The sequence below is a fragment of the Indicator indicator genome, chromosome 9 (assembly GCF_027791375.1).
Source record: "Indicator indicator isolate 239-I01 chromosome 9, UM_Iind_1.1, whole genome shotgun sequence".
Taxonomy (NCBI): domain Eukaryota; kingdom Metazoa; phylum Chordata; class Aves; order Piciformes; family Indicatoridae; genus Indicator; species Indicator indicator.
In genome coordinates, this window is record NC_072018.1 from 6515303 (window position 1) to 6529465 (window position 14163).

Sequence of the window (14163 nt, forward strand, 5' to 3'; positions counted from 1 at the left end):
CTGACCTTGCCTTACCAAAACAGACTAAAGAGACATGGCTGAGTCCTTTTGCTGACTGACAGCCCATTATACATGATCTAGTTTTCTCCTTGTTTTAAAACATTTTGTGAGTCCAACTACCTGCTGAAGTTTAAACATCCTTAAGAGCTACATAGGGATGTGAAGTCACAGGCTGCTCAGTGCCAAGGTTTGCTCTCCTGCACATCAAGCAGTGAAATCTGAAGCTGTTCACTGCTGCACACATCCTCCTCATTAAGAGGCTTTCCCATTACACAGAATTCTCTTGCATGAAGTACTTTGGCACCTGATTGACTAAATCCATTTGAAATCACCTCAATTACAACACATCTATGTTTCTAAGAGCAAGAAGGAGAAGTGAAGGGAGACTTGCTACATTAAAATTTCAGGGCTGCCCTGCAGAGTAGCAGAAGGAGCAGAGTAAGCAAAGAGCAGATGTGGATGGGACCCGACTCTGCTCATACAAATGGCAACAGCAGCCGCACTCAGGCCTGAGACTGAGTCAAACTGTTGCTCAGCTCTGCCTCAGCTCTGGCACTCAAGGGCCAAACCTTGCCCATCTGGAGGGTGAGACCAGCTGGAGTATCACACCAGTAAAGGCATGAAAAACAGCAGAGGGAGAGCCTGTCGTCAGAAAGCCCAGCCAGAGTGGTGGCACCACAGATTTTTGTTATTCCAGCCACCACTCTGCTATCGACCCTGCTGTCTTCAAGTGCTAGGGGCAGAGACTGAGAAAGGAACCTGCTTTAACAGATGTGTGGCAGATTTCCCCGTGATTAATCGGAATAAGGGACAACCCACTGCCATAGCAGCTTTGTTGAAAGCTCTTTCTCCCAGCAAACCTCGAGGACTTGGGACTGAGCCATGCACATTTACAGAAGTAACTCATTTCTCATAAATAAAACTGAAGAGAATTTGTTGCAGGAGCCGTGTCTGAAAAATGTAACCTAGTTTACAATTTGAAGGGGATTTATTCCCTCTTTTTTATTTATGTAATGAATCAAATCCATACATCATGTGTCTGGCATTGTTTGTACTCTGTGGGCAGCTTATAAGAAGCCAGCAAGAATGGCTGTGTTTCCATATACAGTTGCCCTGCTGTGATCCAGAGAAAGCCCCCTGCCCTCCTTCAGAAGGCATCCCTCCCCTTTGAAAATGTGGCACACACAGTTTCCTCTCATGTAACACAATCAAGCAGGCCTTCACCACATTCAGTTCCAGCAGGTTATATTCAGAACATGTGCAAAGATGCTGGAAACTGGTTTGGAGAGGTCAAAACCAAAGCAGCAGGGTATCTGCCTATGAGTATTTTGGGCAGAGCTAAGCCTGTACAGCAAATGTAATGCACTGTGTGGCATACAGCAGTGCTTGCTGAGAAAGGAGGGAAAAAAAAAAAAAAAAAGAAGAAGAAAAAACCACCACCAAGAAACAATATTTGGAAGAGTCTTCTGAAGAGGAGAAGGAATTTATATATTTGCCCCATGTAGTTTTCCCACTTGTGAACATGTGATTTTTCTGCTTAAAGACAGAGAAATATACAGGGTGAAAGCCATTTCCTTATCCAAATCCCATGTCTCACAAGTCCAAGAAACAGACTACAAGAAATAAAGTTTTAAAGTGAAAATAGTTCTCTTTGACTTCATGGCATCAAAAAATACTGCTCTAAGTGCTCAGAGACTGCATGAAACTGTCCTGAAGAATAATGGAAAGACAAAAAATAAGAAAACTTCTGAGATGCATTTTCTTTCTCCAACATCCTCTAACCAGCACTTCACATGTATCTTTTAACTATAGTTTTTCACACATTTGAGTTTGAAGAGCATTTTCATATTTCCCTTTGAATTATTATGTTTTTCTTGGTTCTCATTACAGCAGTGAGGAGACCCAACACCCCTCATAATGAAAGGCAGAGCAAAGATGAACAATAAGGATTGGAACTTCCCACCAAAGTCTGTGAAAAAACAATTATGCTTCTATCTGAGAAATGGGAGCACGGCATGGGGGAGGCCAACAGCCACACCAGCTGACAGAATTTGTGCCCACCCCACGTGCTGGTTCCCAGCACTGAACTCAGCCCACAGCCTCTTGGCTGTGGCAAGCCAGCAGTTTGTGGGGCCACACTGTAAACAGCAGCAGTGAGCAGATCCAGGTTTAAAAATAAACCTGGAAAATAACATACCCAGATCAATTCACTGATATGATTTAAATACTGCCATGTGAACAGCTGCCAGGACAACACTGAGGGGTTCAGCAGGGCGAGAACAAGCACCTGAAAGAGAAGCTCCTTAAGCTAGTATTGCAGTCATAGCTGCAGCCTGAAGGACTGGTTTTCATGGTGACATTTGGTGTAAGGAATGAAGGATCTGCAGCGCAAAACCTCTAAAATTCCTCCAGTGGGAACAGTAGGAGTATGGCCAAGCTTCGCCCAGCTCTGACTGTTGGCTTTGCCTCCCCCTAAGCATGGTCATTTGATTGAAGTACTCTGTATACAGTATAGGCCCTCTGTCACTCCCTCTGCCCTAGGCTGAGGCTCTGCTTCCCTACTTGCATCAATTATGCTCCAGATTCCCGTCCCTGTCACCCCCTGGACTCCTCTGTATTTCAGCATTTTCTCTTAATTTTCCTTTGGATTTAAAACAAACCTTTTGAAGAGATACTTCCTTTCCAGTGTCACACTACAATGTAGATCAGGTCTGCATTTGATTAGCAAATTCATTCCATGCTGGTGTTTTTGTATCCTCACTGTCATGAACATTTAATAAAATGGTATTCTCCTCTCTGTCCTCACAGTTTTTTAAAAGGGAAGACATATGTTAAAGTGATAGGAATATTCTTGATGATGAAAGGAAGATAATTCCAAAGTGGTTAACGCTAACGACCAGAAATTTCCAAAAATTTAGCAGAAATGGCAGACAACAAGCACACAGGTCATTGAGCACATCTGCTCATTCCAGAATATTTTAAGGCAACAAACACCTTCAGAAACAGCCAGGATGCTTCCAGTTGTCTCTGAAAACTGAGAGGAGATACTACTACTGGTGTATCCACTCCAGGAGTCTTTCTTAGGGCTCAAAGCCAGCAGTAACCCAGAGGCTCTCAGTCAAAAGCAGGAACGGAGCCAGGAGCCAACAGCAGTAATGGGAGAAGAGCCAGGAGAAAAGCAGTGTTTCTGCAGAGAAAGGTGCAAAAAGTAGTAAAGACCATGCATCTAGATAACATGGAAAAGATGATAAAGAATAGTAAAGAAGGCACAGAAGTGCCCAAGGATAAGGCTAGGTTCTGGGGAAACATTGGGATGTGTGGGTACAAAAGGCAGTGAGAAAAGATATAGGAATGAGAAGGGAAGAAGTTGATAAGGAAGCAGAAATGGAAAGGTAGAGAGAAATGTTGCCAGGCTGTGGCTTAAGGGTTTCTAAGCTAAAGCTAGGGAACCTGCCTGTAAAAGCTGTAGAGGGAGGGCAGCAGACAGAGAGTCACCTCTGACAGAGCAGACTCCTCTTTTGACTGCTGCTGGGTTATATTCAGAATAAAGGTGACACTGCAAAAAAGGGAGAAAGTGTTTTTGGTTTTGGCTGGTTACCTAGCTGCTGCCTTATATCTTCAAAACCAGCAGTGAAAAGCCCAGGACAGCACAGGGCACTAAGACATTTTACACCTCACATGAAATGCATCTCAACTGTCCATTCAGTCTAGGTTGTCTTCATCCCTCTGTACTGGTATCATTTTAGAATAGATGAAACTTAATGAAAATCTTTACAAGACTGTAAGTATCACCACCACAAATGCAGAAATATCCAGACCCTACTTAGAGACAAAATGAATCACAGTTATGTTGGCAGATGGGGTACTCTGGGGCAGAAAGAAACAGGAGCTGCATGGCCCAAAGGATAAAGACACTGGGGGATCCTTAGTTCAGTCAAATTAGATGGTTTATCATCTAATTTTCCCCATGTTTCTCTCAGCTTCCAGAATCGGCCCAGAGCTCAGATGCGAACAATGAAATGTTAATCTGATCCATTGCAGCTAGCAATTAAAAAAAAGCATCCCAGAAGTCACCTCTTCTACAAACATGCCCATCTAAAAGGGATATTAGTTGATGCTTTTGCAAAGAAATGCTAAGACAAGGCTGCTTTTGTTGTAAGAAAGATCTCCCGGTGACAGGCAGCTGCTATGCCATGCCACGCGCAGGACCGCAGATACGGATTACCTTGCAGCCGAACATCTCAGGCACCAGTACTTTCTTTGAATGTTTATCATTAGCTGGTGAAATGAAAAGGGTCTCCAGCATTTCAGAGAGGATAGTCGGGAAAAATTGCTGACATAATATCTTAGCTGGCACTTTCTGGAAGATAGCCTTGTTAAAAGTAAAAGTAAGAAGAGGAAAGCTTATTGGAGCACTTGCAGAGACGTGAAGGAACTGAAAATGAGCAGAAGGGTTGATAAAAGGCACAGAGGTTTTACACAATAGCATATTCTCCTATAAACCACCTAATTCTTCTACTTGGTATTCATCACTGTCAGAAGCATTTATAGCAGTGAATGAAGGCTTTATGCTTAGCCTCATTATCAGCTCAATGATAGAGGGCAAGCCATGCACATGAAGTTCAGTACCAAAGATATGTTGTTAAAATGCTGCAATTTGTCAGCATTTAGATAAACAAATGAGGGGCAGAGCGACTGTGTGAAGTGACCTCTGTGGCATTCACGGGAGATTTTGCTGCTTGTTCTGAAAAACGTATTCAAGTCACTCTAGATTTGCTTGGGTGGAATGAGAAAACATTGATTTAAAAAAAATCTTCTTTGAGCAAGACGAAGGTTTACTCTCGTTCTCTTTTAAGTTGCTTCTCTCTCTGTAACCCCATTCTTTGTTTACTATTGTGCTTCCCATAGACCCAAACATTCCATTAAGGCTTCTTGGGCTTGATCCTGAGCAACTGGATTCACCAGCACATTCCTGGAGGCTTATTTGCCAGGACAGGCTCAGCAGCCAGTCATTCTACAATGTGAGGAGTTCAAAACCAACTAATAATCCATGTGAAATGATAACATATTGCAGTGATGCTACTGAAGGAATGTGTTCTTCCCTACTTCAGTTAATAAATAGAAAACCAAAGCACAGAATTTAAAAGGAAAAAAGAAACCAAACCAAACCAAACCAAACCAAACCCAAAATCAATCTCTTTAAAGATTTGATACCCTCACTCCTTCCCATTGGGAAAATTGATCTTTTAGTTTTTATTTTCAGTAGTATTTATCCAAGGCTTATGTTTGCCTGTTTTGTGCCAGTTCTTTCTCTCAGCATTGGAGTGAAACACACTTGAAGAGCAGACAATGCTGCTTTGCAGAATGCTCCATGTCTCAGTTTCTTATAGAGTTTTTTAATGATGCTGTGAAAGCCAGGCACCCGAGAAATCAAATCAAATTAATTGTAACACTTTCTGAAAAGCGAGATTATGCTACAATGGGGTTTCAATCACCTCTAGGAGAACGTTTGTCTGAAATCAGGCCTTCCTCAGATTATGCACAGCTGTTGAGCTGTCTAATGCTTTCACAGTTTTCCTGTGTTGAAGGAAAACCTTGGTGGCATGGGATCACCATCGATCTCAATGCCTCATACAAAGTGGAGTCACTAAAGTCTCATTTGCAGCCCCTTTTTCTTTTTGGCCTATACACAAACTTTTCTGCTCATTTGAAGAGAATTATGTGGGCTTAATTAAGTGTAGTAACTTATTGGTACCACAGTGCCCAATCAATGAAATGTGCAGATGTGATGTGAAATGATGGGGCGATGCTGTTGTGAAGAATACAAATCAGGGGGACGGCTATTATTTGTACCCAAAAGAAGTTATTTGGGACTCAATTATCCCATTCATAGTAATTGTGGTGCACCAGATGGTTACAATGCATAAGAGTCTTCCATGACCATAACATTTCTTCTGAGCATCTTTTCTTCTTCTCTAATTCACCATACAACGATTAGTTTCTTATTGGGTGTTTATTGAAATGAGGGGGGCTAAGGAACAGATTTAGTGCATCAAGGAACAAAAGGCAGGGGAGATCCATGAATCAAAATAAGAGACTGCAGCTTGCTCTGTTGTTTTTTGAAGGCCTTGAAATAGTGGCTTTGCAGCTTATCTGCAATGACCTTCCCTCCCCCTCCTTTCTCTTGCCACCTCCTCTCCTCAAGTCCAGGAGATGTAAAGTTTTTCAAATCCGACCGGCTGCTGTGCCGTCTGTCAAAGCCTTTCCAGCCAAGTGAGCAGTTTTTCATTTAATTCACTGAGTTGTCCTCAATAAAATTAATTCCTTCTCATCGGCACCATTGACGCAGCGAATAGGAACAAAACCAAACGAGGTTGTGAATATAGTGCTGGTCATTAACTAGGGGCACTGACTCTATCATCTGTTCATCCCTTCGTCTCATTGAGGTGTTTGAGGCATAAAAGGAAAAGCAAAGTGGGTGGGGAGAAAGTGAGAACAGAAAAGCTTAAGGAACCACATTGTTGGCCAGGCAAAAGCAGCTTATTTCTACCACAGCCAGCAAAGCAGTTTGTACCAGAAGGATCCAGGACTCGCATTAGCACTGTCCTAAAGCTCTTGTCTGTCACCTCTGTGAATCAGTTGGTGGGACGTTAGGCAAAGGTATGATTTTCACAAGCAGAAAAAGGCAAATAACTAGGCAGATTGCAGCCACATGCCACTGGCTTTTATGTTCCAGTTGCCTTCTTTGGGAAAAAAAATTGCCTGTCTGGGATCAGGTGAAAGCCCTTCAGACAGCTGCTGTCTTGGGCAGAATGGGAAGTATGTTTAAAATGAGTTAGCCTTGTACCTTGGCTATCATCACATTCTAATGTTTTTATCTCCTGAGACCAGCAGTGTTGTGGCACCCCTAGACCGCCCTGGCGCAGGACAAGATGCCTATAGGCATTAGTTTTAGCATACCTGTTGTTATGGCTACCTTTGTTTGTTAAACATTGTGATGGTGTTGGGAGTAATGCATTCACGACTTAAGACAACAGCATAGCTCTGGTGGCATCTACTTGAAATTTGATCATGTGGCTTCAGAGGCTGGCAACCACATCCTACTTTGGGGTTAGCCAAACAAAACTCTATTTTGGTTTAGTGCTGCTAGCTTTGAGGAAATGATGGTTATGAAATTCGGGCCAGAGTTTATGTTTACTTAAACTACAGCTGCCACAAAACAGAGTCCATCCTTCCTAACAAAGGAAAGCAGTATATGAAAAATTTTTCAAAGGTGCTTTCCAATTTAAAGACACAGATATTACAGTGCCACTTGGGTTCTGAAGCCTATGTTAAAAAGACACTAAGCAGCAGCCCACAAGCTGAAGTCAAGCTTTGCAAACTGTTAATTATTTGCAAATACATAAAGCTTGATGACATGTATCGTGTAGCTCTAATTTCCACCATGTCTTTTCTTCAATAAACAAAACATGCTGTACCAACAGAGCTATAACCAAGTGAAGATAACATCTGTATGGATCAGAAAGATAACTTTTTTCTCCCAAAGCAACACAAAAATGGAAAAAAATAACAATCCCAAATCTGGATTTTTGACCACTACTGAATAAGCAAGGGCAGATTTTCAAAGACAAAGAAGGGTTTCACAATTCCTGTCTCCTATTGTTTCAACCAGTATGCTTAACACTGCTCTAGAAGTCACATGCTTCTCTAGAATGCCTAGATTCAAACGGATCATAAGTGTGCTAAGACACTTCACATCAATTTTACAAGAAAGATGAGGAAATAGAAGGCTTAGATGAATACTTTCAGATTCTTTTTTTTTCTCCTTTGCTTGATACAAGCCTAGTATGGTTGCTCTGTAATCCCATTTTCGATCTCAGTCACATTCTTTAGAGGCTGAGACAGAACTTTGCATGCGAATCAAAGCTTTTATTTTCTATTTTTTCCTAGTTCAGGAAGAATATTTTGCACTGTCATACCATGTCTCAGTAGTCTGTTGGGAAAAGACTAGAGCCAGAGACCTACTCTAGCACAGCCCTGATCTAGACAGGAAGAGGACCACAGTTATGGAAACTCCACCCTATAACTTAGACGCAGACCTGTTTTGCCACCAGTAGAAGCAAATAAAACTGGAAGCCCTAATTCAAATCATCTTCTCAGTATCCCTGCCCTTTCATTAACTAGATCAAATAGTCCCATAGTCTCTATGGTGCTTTTTGAGTAGATCCCTTCAAGGCAAGCAGAAAGGCAGCTAGAAAGCAGACACAACACTAGTGGTCTCAGTAAGTGGAATGGAACAGTTAGGTGGAGAGTAGAACTCTGGCCTCAGTTGAATGCAAGTCCTCCATTGGCCTTGGTGAGTACAGAATTATACATAGTGCTTTCTGTTCTGCAGTTTAATATAATCACAACTGAAGAGTTCAGATTCTTCTTCAAACTAGACTGCAACTAACTGAATATTGGCACAGCTTTCCTGATAATCATGCGTATTTTAAAATGGACATCAGGTTAGTCAATGTGAATTGCAGTCTGTATCCTCTTCAGTAAACCCTAGGGTAATTCCACATTTTGACTTGTAGACTTGCAAAACCCCATCAGATCTCATCTCTCTGCATCTAAGAGACAGAGTAGTTAGCCAGTATGGCTAAAATCATAAACCTTTGCTCCCACAGTGTTTTCAAATCAGGGTTTAATCAGGATGCAGATCTTGTTTTTCAAAATTGAGCATTGAAGCTAAGGTCTGTTCCCATTTCCTGTATAACTACCCTGACTAATTCTGCCCTAATTTATCTAAGCAAATGTAGACCCAGCTGACAGCAGGTGTGCTGGAAGCTTCAAGGCTATGGGGAAGTCAAATGCAGAGGGACAGCTCCTACTCATGCCACATGTTAAATCCTCCAAGATTTGCCTTTCCCTACAGTTATTTTTATTGACTCTTAGTCATCTTCCTGTACCACAGAGCTCAAGCAAGGCAGGGCACTACTGGACTACATCTTTCCTAACACATTATAAAAATGATTCTCTGGCATTGAGACTTCAGGAAGATGTAGGCTGATTTTTTTGAGAGGTACCTAAATATCTCTGAAAACCTCAATTTTACAACCTAAGAGGAAAGACAAGGCAAGAAGAGGACGCTAGAGGGCCAAAAGCCAGGAAGATGGAGCCATGAAGACTGCCAAATCTCAGAGCATGGGGCTCCCAGTGGGTGTATACCCACACACTTCCATTACCTTTGGCTTTCCCAGCAGTGATGCTGGAGAGACACCAGGGCTTAGGTGCACACAAAGTCAGTATTAGATATTACTGCAGGATCACAACTGCTCATTTTATGCTTCAGTTCCTTTAATGTTTAACTTCTCTGTTTTTCAGAAATTGTGCCAGTGACATAGTAGTTTCAGAATTTCAGACTGGCCTTACTACAACAAGATGCAAATTCCCAATATTTATGGTGTTACTTTGTCTCCCAAGTAAGCAGAGAAGTTTTTTCCCATACATTTGATTTTGAACTTATCTATTAAGGTCTATAGCCCCTTCTTTTTCTGCAGGTCTCATTATTGCTCTTCAGTAAGAATACAATAATGCAAAAAAATGTGTGAGGAAGCCTTCAGTGTGGAACTTTGCTATGAAGTTGAATGTACAGCAGAATGTCTCTCATTAATGAACATTTATATATCATCTACATAATCACACTCTTTCTATTTCCTCTCCCCTTTTTATGCCTTTCATCACTTGATTTTGACCATATATTATCTGTCAGAGGTCAGTCACAAGACTAAGATTTGGATGAGAACATTGTGGCACGCCCTATGGAGAATGTAAAATACATAGCTGCCATTGACTTTGTCAAAAGCATTTTTCCATATTGAAGGAAAGAGCTGAAATAAGGATTAGATTCAATGTTGATTAGGGCCGAGGTCAGAATCAGTCATATCATTTTATATCTAGAGAATTAATTATAAATCCTCTCTGGTTTGGTGGACTTATTTCAGTTACAAGGGATTCTATGACTGTCAAAATCTATTTTCAAAATTATTGGAAATTATTTTACCAATTGTATGTATCTGAGGATTTTTCAGGCAAAATTTAAAGAGCATAACTATTCTGATATTTGGTTTTTAAAAAGAAAAAAATATTTTTGTTCTACATCCCATAGGTTTGAAACTAACAAATGAGCAGGTACTTCCTTTACAGAATCACCTTTCCTCAAAGAAATATTTTTTCCAAAGCCAAGAGAAGTGGGGCATCCTAAACACCTAAGCTTGCATGTTTGCAGTTTCACCGAAGTCACACAAATATTTGTGGTGTCAGATATTTGTTTAGGAGAATATGTTCTTTAACTGCAAGGCATGAAACTGATTTGCACCTAATAGTCCTAAACATAAAGCCCAGATTGCTACAATCGTCACTTCAACACATAGGAGAAAAAAAGATCTCCAAGGAGACCTGAGCAGAGGTTTTCACAACAGAAGTAAGGTGAACTGCAGCAGAACTAGCTAGGAAAACATCATAAAACAGTTCCAATTGCCTCCCCCAGACAGCAGAAATTTTGATATTTCCTTTTAAAAATGAATTTTCGAAATACACCTACGTCTACATACATAAAAGATAAGTCAACAAATATAACCACAGTGTGCCTGAAGACACACAGATTTGTAGTGCGCACATGCTTTGGGTCAAGCTCCATCTGTCACTGTGTGTAGCTGAAGTCACAATTTGGTATGGCAGAACATGCCCTTAATACAAATGCCACGTGCACCTCCCAGTGTTGTAGCTGGTCTATATAGCGAAGAGTGATGCAGCAATGTGATGGTTGGCAGAGAGTCTTCCTGAGCTCAACTGCACCACACAATGTTTGCAAAGGAACTTCGTACATCATCTTCCTCTCTTCCAGGAATGGAAAAGGAAGGCTACAGACTGAATTAATGTTCCTTTTACTTTTTAATTAAACCCACTTGCTTAGCTGCAATTTGGGCCCTTGGATTTAGGCAGCATTTCCTTGAAGACTGCTTGGAGTCTCAAAATTTCCCAAAGTTGCAAAATTTCACATGACGTGAGAAACTTCTTCGTTGTCTAATAAAGTTGTTTGTTGAGACTAGAAGAGCCTAATGTCTCAGCTCTTCTGAGCTTCCCTTTCTCCCCCTTTTTCCTCTCCCTTCTCCACCCCCCCAGCTCTCCTTGACTTTCTCAGCATCCTCTGCTCCCAGACTCTGGCTACTGCCCCCAGTGTTTTTCAGCAGAGCTGAGAGGGGGGACACTTCTTGATGCACTGCAGATGTGGGCTGTTAGTGGTGCTTTCACATGGAACTCAGATTGCTTGAAAAGGTTTAACCCTGTGACTAAATTCTCAAACCTGAAAACTGTAAGCAAGGCAAACTGAAAAGGGCAAGTTAATGAAAGAAACCCCCACCCTAGCAATTCACAGGATGCATGAAAAGAAACCTAAACCCCCCACATTCTCAATGCTAATTAAGCAATAATGATCAAGGCACAGAGTATTTCCTGGGGATTAATAACTAACTGGGAGGAGATGATGACCCCAGACAGTCATTAATCCTCAGGAAATGCCCTGCATCGGAGCTGTTATTGCTAGTTCAGGCTAAATATGTGAGAAAAGAGATTTTTAAGAGTCCATCTTGCTGGAGGTTTTTCAGTATGTTTTCTCTTTGGTTGTGATTATGAGTCCCCTGGAGCACGACCTCTCAAGGTCCATCAGCCAAATTGTACAAAATATTCCTCCAGACCCAACTCTGGTCAGAATTAAAAATTAAATTAGTTACTTAAATAGATTCCCTTGCAGATGTACCCTGCTGTTCTCTAGACATTCACAGCCTGATCCTGAACAATGTAAAGCTGAACTCGATGAGGAGCCCAGCCTCTGAACCCTACGTTTGTGTGACTTCTGAAACTCTCCTCATCTAACCAGCATGTATCCCATGGAACTTACTGCTTCTGAACGCAGACCCTGACTCTAGGATGTGGTTGATTTCAAACACATGCTTAACTTTAGGCAAACACACGCTCAACTGACTTGACTAGTTTAATAGAATCACGGAATTGTCAGGGTTGGAAGGGACCTCAAAGATCATCTGGTTAAAACCCCCCTGCAGGGACACCTTCCACTAGATCAGTTTGCCCAGAGCCACATCCAGCCTGGCCTTAACACATCATATAATGCAAAAACATAATATATAGTCACCAGAAACACTTTGCATGCACCTGATATCTCCTCCTTTGGTCTTTAACTCTCAACAACTCATAGCCAATAACAGGATAGATGTGATGCAATTTAAGCATATATAACATTTTCAGGAACTGAAACAGCATCTAATGCCACAGCCACAATCAAACTGGAATCACCATGTTGTAGAGATCACTGAGACGTACTGTAAGACCCAGGCCTGGCCCCACATTGACACATTCTCACTTGAAATCTCTCTCATCCCAGGTGTGTGTGGCTGCAGGGAACCCATGCTGGTATCTTCAAAACAAACAAGAATTTCTATCATGCTTTTACAAAAGACAAATGGCCAGATCATCCTAACAGTACACCTATTTATTGCAAACCCTTGCTTGTAATGAAGACCCCAAGGTATACATGCATATACATTAATACATATCCAGAAGAAAAGATCTTATCCTCAGAAGTTCCCATACAGTGACATTTTCTTGGTCTGTTTAAGAAAGAACTTGGATTCTGCAAATGAAAAATGGAAATTAAACAAAAACTTCCTCATAACTATTGCTGCTTTTGTATGCCAGTAAATACTTCCTTCAGCTTAAAAGGAGAAACTAAAGAGAGAGGGGGAAAAATGATTTATCTATATTACTCTTCCCCAATAAATGTAAAAAACCACAAAGACAATACTACAAGTAATTAAAGGTAAACTGTCTTTTCTAACATCTTTGCTGTTTAAATATTAAAAAGGCCAGCAATGGTACAGGGAAATAAACATGTGGTGTGTATTTGCATATGTATATACATTTTATGCTCTAAGAATTACTTTAGCTCTAAGCATCATTCTCTCAGCTCTTCTGTGTTACTCTGTCAAAAACTCCTAAAGAATGAAAAATCTGATAACAATAAGGTCTGCCTAAGTTCAGCTCCTGTGATAGTCTGAAACCACAGAAAGCATTCAGCATCTAACAGGATTAAGCTAAAAGAAAATACTTAAAATATGATAGGTAAAATTAAGCTCCAACTACTGGGAAAATTTAAAAGTGATTTTTTTTACCCCCTAATTATAGCATCTCTAATCACAAGAAAAGACAATAAGTCAATGCAATATACAATCTCTTAAACTAATAAGCTTCTAGATGAATTAGCAAACTCCACTTTCACAGGATCCCTTCTTTATCCTCCACATAAATCTCCTCGCATTGCAGCCATACCAGCTTCTGGTGTTAATAACAGAATATCAATGAATTTACTAAGATTTATATAGGAAATCTACACTGAAAATTGCCTGGACATGATACATTCCTTTGAAATCAATGAACCACTTTAAACCTTTGCATACATTTGTGCTCATATGATTCACCCATATTCCCTAACCCTATGCTGACTTCCACTAGAAGATACTTAAGCATGGTGTCGCAGGGTAAAAAAATAAACAAAGGACCTGCAGCACTTTTTATTTTATTTTTTAGACAGAGCATATAGAGAGAATATTTCAAGAGTAGCATTTTGAGAGCTATTTGCCAGAAGAAAATGAATAACTGTTCTAAACCAGAACCAAACCTACTGCTCCTCCATACCATGAGAGCAGTCCCTTGCTCTAAAGTTTCACATTGGCCTATTTCTTATTAGCTGGGTTAAGCTGGCATCAAGGGGCTATCATCTGTCAAAATATCAGCAGGAGAAACAATTGACAAAGCCACCACTTGAGAATGTTGAGTAAACTGGGTAAAAAGCAGTGAAAGAAGTTAATGTGCAACCTGGCACACAGTACTAGCCCAAGCCGTGAGAACCACTTATGTGATAATTGGTCCCTCACAATATCTTCTGCTCTGTAGAACATTGTCTTGGGCTTGTCTTTCAGCACAGGAACGGATCTCTTTGAGACACAATGAAACAAACACCCACCTGAAAGCCCCCTCCAGCTGACAGGGGAGGAATTCAGGTGGGAAAGCTTGCAAATTCTGAACAGCTACAAACAGTTTCAG